Source organism: Ruditapes philippinarum, unplaced genomic scaffold, assembly GCF_026571515.1.
Source record: "Ruditapes philippinarum isolate M1 unplaced genomic scaffold, ASM2657151v2 ctg2126_1_1_1_1, whole genome shotgun sequence".
Classification (NCBI taxonomy): Eukaryota; Metazoa; Mollusca; class Bivalvia; order Venerida; family Veneridae; genus Ruditapes; species Ruditapes philippinarum.
In genome coordinates, this window is record NW_026864613.1 from 85,672 (window position 1) to 94,637 (window position 8,966).

Genomic DNA, 8,966 nt, shown 5'->3' on the forward strand with positions numbered 1-8,966 from the left:
ATTAGGCATGACTTAGAATTATATAGGTGTTACCTCCCGAGACAGATGCCAGTTTGGATAAGGTAGATAAGAAAAATATATGTTTTCCATCAAATTATATTTTCTATATAAAGTTATACTGATTAAAAATGTGAATACTTAACATCCGGTTCAGTTTAGAAGTTTTTAAGTGTTCCTCACCATATATCACAGTTTGTATATTTACAATGCAGAAACACGATTTAAAAATTAAGATTCTCATTGATAGATTTACTTCCATATTTAGTAAAAATGTGTGTATTTTTATTTGAACATAAATATTTTTGGAAGCAGTGATTTTTGTGGGTAGGTAGCTGGAGGGGAAATTTTAAGCTTTAATTAAAGAAGACCTGTATTATACGACTATGCATTCATTGTTACGATTCAATAAGCATCGTGTATATCCGGTTACGCAAGAATGACAAAATAACGCATGAATTGTGTTAAAGTAAGCCGAATCGATGTAAGGCAATGGGCAAATGAGTATCACGGTAATTTAAGGATCAAAGTTGTATTAAATGAAACGACTAAGTGGCGCATACGGCTGCAATAACATTATAATTCACCCAGCAATGGATATGTTTACTTTTACTTTTGAAGGTCTTTCCTAAAAATGGTGATCTAACTATCGTTTTGAAGACGACTTCTGTGTTGTTGTTTGTTGTTAACGCATTCAAAAATTGCATTGATATTTGGTATTCCTTAGATATTTGTCAAACTGCTAGTGTCATCTTATAATACTAAAAGGTAGCTGATTAAATATAGTTTAGGTAATTTCTATGAGGTAACCAGGCTTGCATTTGTGCATCATTCATGAAATCTGCGTTACCACATAAGACTGTCTCAGTTTCAATATATATATGACACGCGTAGTTTGGCAAATGTTTCATTTATGCCGAATATAAACAACAATAGTGTTATATACGTTATTGTATTTATATATATCGACGAAACACAAAAGTCGCCTTCATTACGCCAGCTAGATCGTGTTTTCCACGAATGATCTTCATTTTCACGAATGATCTTCACAAAACAAGCATTTTCCAGAAAGTTTTCCGAATAAAGCTTAAAACATGTTGTCCAAGAAGCCGTATGCGCTTATAGATTTCTTTTAATTTGGTTTACTTTCAAATATATCAGTTCTTTTACTAACGCTTTTCTCGTCTCGGACCTAGAATTACACAATTCTTGGTTTCTATTGTACATTTCCTACTTTATTTTTCACATCCGTGTGTTACTGAATATACACGGTAATAAATGACAAAGAAAGTGTTTATTTGACTATAAAATTTGGTTGTTTGTTATAAAAGTTGTGAGAAAAATTGTTTTGAGCAACATTAACAAAGTGAAGACTGCAGAAGAGACGGCTTAACTTGCCTGTTCATAACATCGGCTATCAAATTAACACCATGACACTCTAATTCTAGCACTGTGGATCAAACAGTGTTTTTTCTTAGTGTATACAAATTGCAGTGAATATAAATGTGACAAGAGCAAACTGATGTAATAATTTCGCCCAAGTTAACGTCTACAAGAGAGTATAGAGTAAATTAAGTGTACAGTATGATGTTTTAAAACTCATGAAATTTAATGGTTTAACATGTATTATATTGTATTGTATAAGTTTCCTATATAACAAATAATGTAATATTGAGATGAAAAATACTTTGAACAAAAATCACAAACATTATAAATTCAAGCACGTGTTACCGTCCTAATTAATTCGTTTCCGGTATATGACCTGCCTTTGATCTTATTTAGAGAAGTCGTGTATCTAAGGGAAAGCGATTTATTAACTATTCTTGTTATTGTGAGTCACTCTCCTCTACTATAATACGACTCTATTTTTGTGCTTTCCGTTTGAATAAGTTCTAATAAATAATGCAAAGAAATAACTAAATTAAAATGGTAGTCAAATACGATTAGTAGATTAAACATGTTGTAAAAAAATAAGTGAACAGTAAATGGCGATCGTTGATGGTTAATGTGAATATATATTCAATATTATTTAATTGTACATGTTGAGGGCAAAATTGGATATGTATTTGATATTATTCATTTATTGATAGAAAAATTGAATATGTATTTGATATTCGTTTTATAATGATGGTAAAATTTGAATATGTATTTGATATTAGTCCTATGTTGATGGTAATAAAATTGAATAGTATTGATATTCTTCATATGTTGATAGTAAACTTGAATATGAATTTGATATGAGTAATATATTTATGGTACAATTTGATTATAAGTAGTTAATGTCATACTAAGCTAAGAGAAATAGAGAGAATTGTTAATGTTAGCTGTCGATGGACCCAAACGGCATACCTTTCGGCTTTTAATTACGAATTTATTGTTTTGTAACGCTGAGAAATGACATAATTTAATAAAATTTGTAAATGATTGTATTGATATAAAAGTATAATCTAAAAATTATAACTATAATTAGAAGTGGCATTTATATAATCTCTGTTTCTGATATTCATCTACAAGTTTGATTAATCAAATTCAATTTTAGATGTTCGTAACTGTCAATCAAGTCATTTTCAAATGTCTATTTAGTTGTTTTCATACAGCAATGCAATCAGCAACAATGTGAAAGATATTCATCAGTAGTTAGAATTAATCACATGATGAAACAAACAGATATAACATTTGAGCCGTGTCACGACAAAACCAACATAATGCGTTTGCGACCAGCATGGATCCAGACCAGCCTGCGCAGTCTGATCAGGATCCATGCTGTTCGCTATCAGTTTCTCTACTTGTAAAATGGTTGGTAAGCGAACAGCATGGATCCTGATCAGACTGCGCGGATGCGCAGGCTTGTCTGAATCCATGCTGGTCGCAAACCCATTATGTTGGTTTTGTCATGACACGGCTCATTTCATACAGAATTGTTCAGTAATAAAACGACGACCGATTGATATTTTCGCGAGATTGTTTTATTACTGAAGCATAGAGAAAAAAACACCACGTCATACGTTTACTTAAGGCTTACACAGAACACTAATATAATTGTCATATATTAATCAATTAAGTTTACATTATTACACGCTCAAAACGTGTATTTTATTATCATTCAAATATACATCTGCTAATTTATTTCGTCATTAATGGCAAATACAGTTTATAATCATTGTTGTATGGGGTTCTATGACTTAAAGAAAGTAAAAAAACAGGCAAGTTAAGTCTTATTAACATATCATAAGTAAATGCCTTCCATTAAATCGCTGCGGCCGATGAAATAAGCATACAATGTTTGATTACTCTAAAGCAGACAGATAACATTTCTTTGGAAAGAAAAACACTTTTAAACCTTTTAAAGAAAGTTCAAAAATTATTGTTCTAGCCAAAGATTTTATTTGACGTGTGGGGAATATTTATTGCCAGCAGAATTATCTGCTAGCTCTGATTCAATGAAGAAAGTAAATCCACAAGAATCTTACTAAAATATTTATCATCCACTGCTCGGAACAGTAAAACTGAACATTTACTTCTGTCTTTAATTCTTACTCTAAAAGATAAGATAGCTCGGAAAACGTGTGATTTATTAGATATCGACATTTCATTCCGAACAGATGTAAAGGCATGGCCTGGAAACAGTAATAAATTGGAAGGAATTGCTGGTAAATATTTAATGGGTTCCTATCAAGAAAATGTCTAACCGATTGAAATGACTTTTTAATGCCAAAGTAAGTTGATTCGCCGACTCCAGCAATTAAAGTCAAAATACATACAGTTGTATTACATTGCAGTTCTTGATAAAACACGTAAGATGAACGACTACAGGAAAACATATGCGTTAAATATTCTGAACCAGCTCATCTGTGAAATAACCATGTTTTTTCTTTCTAAAATACATTGAATTTATTAAAGCAGGAAACAAGTACAGTGAATCATGTAAATTTACTTATATACTGCATCAGAGTAAGAATTGCCATAACTTTTGTTTGTTATTCAATGCTTTTAATCAATTAGAATGAAAATATACAAATTGTATAACTCGTATTTTACACAAACATTTATATTCCTATCTGTAGCTTTGATACGTGTATGCTGATTTATTGTCAAATCTTCGGATGGTACACGTAGATTACAAAAGAGAAAGGAACGCTTCACAAAACTTCCAAAGTTTGCTTATTGTTAGGAAGAACAAATGTATGATAAATACGAAGAAACACTGTGGAATTTCGTTCTTCTGCGAGGGGAAGAAATCAGAATGAAAGTTATTCCTATTTATCACGATTGAAGGACGTTAAACGGGCATTCATGATGAAATCATCATGTAGCAACTGTTTAAAAATGATATTATATAAAGCCCGCGATAAAGAGTAAATCAAGAATGAAGGAAAGGTTCATATATTCAAGTGTTGGCAAGTTAACCAGTTGCATCATGCAAGCGTGTCAAATAAATTGCGATTTTATTAATGCAATCAATGTATCTCAGTTATTTATGGTGTGTGTTACAGTAATTAACTCTCAATAGTGCTATCATTCAGCTAGGAAATATATTTATTAGCAAGCATTGATTAAACAATGATAGCTGACTCAAGATGTATACGCATAACAATTTATGTACCGTATATAAAATGCTAACAAAAAGCTTTTTACGGCGTATGTCTCAATTTCATAAACATGAGATGAGTTTTATAAATGAATAATTCAATAAAACGTAGGATGACATGTTTTAAAACTGATAAATATAACTCCTAGTCCTTCAAAAGAAAAGACAATATTTCACTTACTATGCCAAAAAGACATTAACTTCCATGAAGGAAATGCCTTTCCGGCGTATAGCTTCCTTTAAGCATTCCGAGTAGAATAATTGACTACCGATAATGCTATTTAATACAGTTCCATTTACTGCAAGTCCTTACAGAATTGTCGCTCGCGGCCATACATCACGGTTTTATATCACGACTCTCCCTTGGGTTTTCCTCGTCTCCGAGATTTGCGTATCACTTACTGAAAATTGTCAATTTTCTTTCTACCTTTCACGAGAACGTGTTAGGACAACACCAATGAACGCATTATGTTCCGGAGAAAACATTTTAATAACATACATCAATGAAATTAAATGTCAAATGTTCAGAGAAATAAATCTTAAAGATATGTCTAATTAGATGTACATGAATAAAAATTGGAGTAAATGAAAAGTTCCTTCTTTCGGGATAAAATGCATTGGAAATGCTATGCCATCCAGTTTGTGTAAATAAACATATCTAATCTGAAACCGAGACGAAAATATATCTATATTATGTAAAACAACCTTGACAGAATGAAATCTGTTGATAAATGGCACATAAGCGCATACAGAATCAAAACCAGATTTCAAAATTTCATGCACTCGTTGAGCTAGAATAAATTTTACGAATTTGTAAATAAGTATATTAATAAGATTAAAAAATATGCAAGAATTGTTTATGCTGGTACACTATCGAGTTAAACGTGGAAAAATTCAGTCACGTCAATCGCACTTGTATTTCTTCATGCTAACATGAATTCAAAAAATAGTTTACACTATCATGACCCAAATATTATTAATTTCGTAAAAATATCGTGGGAAGTTTATTTTATCACTGTTTCTTTTTCTGAAACCATGATTTTTCAAATGTGTAGCAATAAACTGGTGGCTATTTTTAAGCTCTAGCCTATGTCTACGTTTGTTCTTGTCTCACTGTGACGTACAAAGACATAATCCAATGTGTTACATAATTCTTGCAAAATTATATTCACTTAACTATTTATGTCAACCATTCAAGCGATAACACTCACACGTTTGTAGTGTTTGTACCAGAAAACGGTGATGACAGAGAAATTTGGTGGCTCCAAAACAACCATCTAGGCATACTCTAACATGTATTTATCACCGAAAATTGCTACATGCAGGCTGTAATTTAATCTTGTGATAAATGAAAATAGGGGCATGCAAATCTCCGACGCCGTATCTTTCTATGAGCTTTAATGAAAACCTTTTAATGTTCTATTTGAGTTCTCTATAATGTAAATTCTTGTTATTGTAGACAACATGTAATTATGCTCTTACAGAAGTATTGAAAAAGAAGTTAAGTCCGAATAAAGTTTGCTTTTGCTAAATCAAGATTACGGAATGTTGATTCAAATGGCGATAAGAATAACGTTTTGCACATTAACGAAGACTGCTCGTATCAGTTTATCTTTTCTGTCACATTTTTCATTGTCTGAGACATGTTATCACACTTCGTAACATACGACTTTTTAGAGATTTTTAAATTCAGAACATATCTTACATACGATTGGACAGAATTAAAGATAAGACAAATGTTCTATACTCATCTCAAATTTATTTCGGGCTCGTGTATTATTTTTTATAAAACAATCATATAATTTGGATTAATTAAAGAAGTTCAATCGTGGTCAATTTATTAAGTCTGACATGTTTGCATAATACACATTGTAATATAAAACTTGGCTTTTATAGACTGACACTAAGCAATGAAACATGTTTTGACTGAACAAAACAAGAAAACAACAAAAAACAAACAAACGGGATAATAACATAATTACATAAAACATTTATACTAATAAGGCAAAAAACTAAAGTTATATTAAAGTAAATGTTCATTTTAGCAACACAAACATCTTTTACTAAACCTTATCATCGAAATGTAAAAAAGGTTTGTTCACTACTGCAACAATCTCGAATGTCAAATATAAACACAACACACATAATCTTTCCCACATATTATTAAAGTCTGAGCATGTTAATAATACACTTAAAACGTAGATTTAATGATTTAATCGCACACTTTTGCATCTGAAATTTCTTCCCACGGTTTACATAAATGAAAAGTTCTTTACATTTTTTTATCCCTATGTAAATTTTACTTGAAAGTAAAAACTTCTCGGCTTAATTCAAAACCGAGCTTTATAAAATGTTTCAGAACGTTTGCTCTACCTCTCAAAACATTATCCTTTATTTTCTTACTGACACTATATTTGATCTCATTGATCCATCATTTGTTTTTTCTCATGTACATAATAATGAAAACGCACATAGAGAAAATTGGTGTAGTCTTAGTAATTTTGTACCTCGTATTAAATTTGTTTACCGATAAAATAACATCAATACCAAGAAAGTCGTTGAAAATATTAAGATTTCATTAGTCTATAATATATTATCAATTTAATAAGAAGTTTTTCGTTTGCAAATATATATGTAAATCACATGATCAGTACTAGCTCATTCATTTATTCATGGCAATGTCGCGCAGTGTTTTCAAAATGTCCATTGTACCTCAAAATATAATTGATTGCATTTTTAAGTTATACATAATTAATACACTGACAGTTCAAAGCCACGTTTTTCATTAAAAATAATATATTTATCAATATTTTTCATTGATTACCTTTACGTTGATAAGTATGAAAAGATAAATTACAAAGCAATCAAACAAAACAAAAATAATTCTATTAAAGTACAATAAATCGTTTAAAACATACCTCAATAACTGTTCCAAATAGTGCAATAGTCCGATTTACGATACCATAACTATATATTCATAAACTTTTGAAAAAAAAAAACTTTAAACTAAGATGATGTGTACAAAGATGAATTGTATATCATTTACGCGTACTTTACTGTCAACACTTAACACAAACAATCTTGAGAAAACGAACTTATTCCAGCCAAAGAAGTTCCACGGGATAAAAGCATTAATCAACTCGAAGAGATCTCTCATAGAAAGAGTACATAATCCGCTACGAAATACAAACACAAATGAAAAAACGACTGTAATCTTAAATTAACCAATATGTTACAGAAGTCAAAGAGACAATACCTCTCGTTTCATGTGAGAGAACAGTCTTATTGGTCTCGGTTCTCTGGGCAGAATGTGTCTGTAGATAGTACCGACGCTAAAATCAATGAAGATCAGGCGAACACTGCCAGAATACAAACCGTTATTGACAGAACATTAACTGCTTATAAATACTTTTTCCCATAGAATGAACATTATTATTGTATTTCTATAAAAAAAAGATGAAATTTGCCATAAAGGATGGGGAAATTCGGGCACATTATCGTCTAAAACTAATATTTCATTAAGTGGATAGGGACTTTTAAACCTGTTTAATTACAGCTTTTACGTGCACAGTAAATTATGATCCTGGGATAAGCTAATGCAATCATGGAATTTGATATTGAAAATATTTAAAAAAAGTATTTTTTTTAAATGTTAACTGCAATTTACAGTAATATTTTAAGAAGAAAAAGAACCGGAACTATTTTACAAAATTTTAGTGAGTAATGAAATCATGTTAAATTATATGTGGGGGCGGTCTTAATTTACATAACGGGTCCATAATTATTTGATCAGAGAGAAAAAGTAAGCTTTAATGACTATGCAAGTAATGCATAAATTTTGATCATATCTATCACATTTAGGTAATCTGTAAAAAATCCATTTGATAAATACCTTATTATAAAGAAAACGATATTTCGGATGGAAAACAAAAATTTCAACAATAATTATAAATTTTATGGATGTGATATAAGTATAATGCACAATTAGCAATATTGTAACGTAGAACGATATATTTAAGTTGAAACATATAATTAAAAGTTGGATTGAACCAAAAACGCTTGCAGCTTCTTTTAATCACTCTCGAGTCCGCTTCCTGGTTTTGAGGAATTATTGTTCTGGTTGCAGTATCCCGTACCCTTCCTCTCTTTGTTGAAGATCAAACACATTATCAATAACCAATTATCATTAATGATGTATTGTTTAGCAAGTTGTACGCTGCTATACTCGAAATCAGCCCAATAAAACTATTCTGAGATTTGCAAAAGCATAATACTTTTAAGGCTTTGTCCTTTGCTAAAACAATTTAATTCATATTTTGCGATAATGTATTGTAAATGAACTATATTTTACATAATATTATATAAAACATTTCAAACAACA

At 30.6% G+C, this 8,966-nt stretch overlaps 1 protein-coding gene across 5 annotated transcripts in view; it reads right to left on the reverse strand.

Annotated features, from left to right (window-relative positions):
* The window catches only part of LOC132726261 (suppressor of lurcher protein 1-like), a 60,337-nt gene extending 52,361 nt beyond the window's left edge, over window positions 1-7,976 (reverse strand). The window contains exon 1 of one of the 5 annotated variants that reach the window (XM_060711543.1): window positions 7,842-7,976. The gene's annotated coding sequence lies outside the window, so the exon portion shown is untranslated. Of the gene's footprint in view, window positions 1-7,503 lie in introns of all 5 variants that reach the window. The other 4 variants (XM_060711542.1, XM_060711544.1, XM_060711545.1 and 1 more) reach the window with 4 other exon arrangements.
* Between the last annotated feature and the right edge of the window lie 990 nt (window positions 7,977-8,966).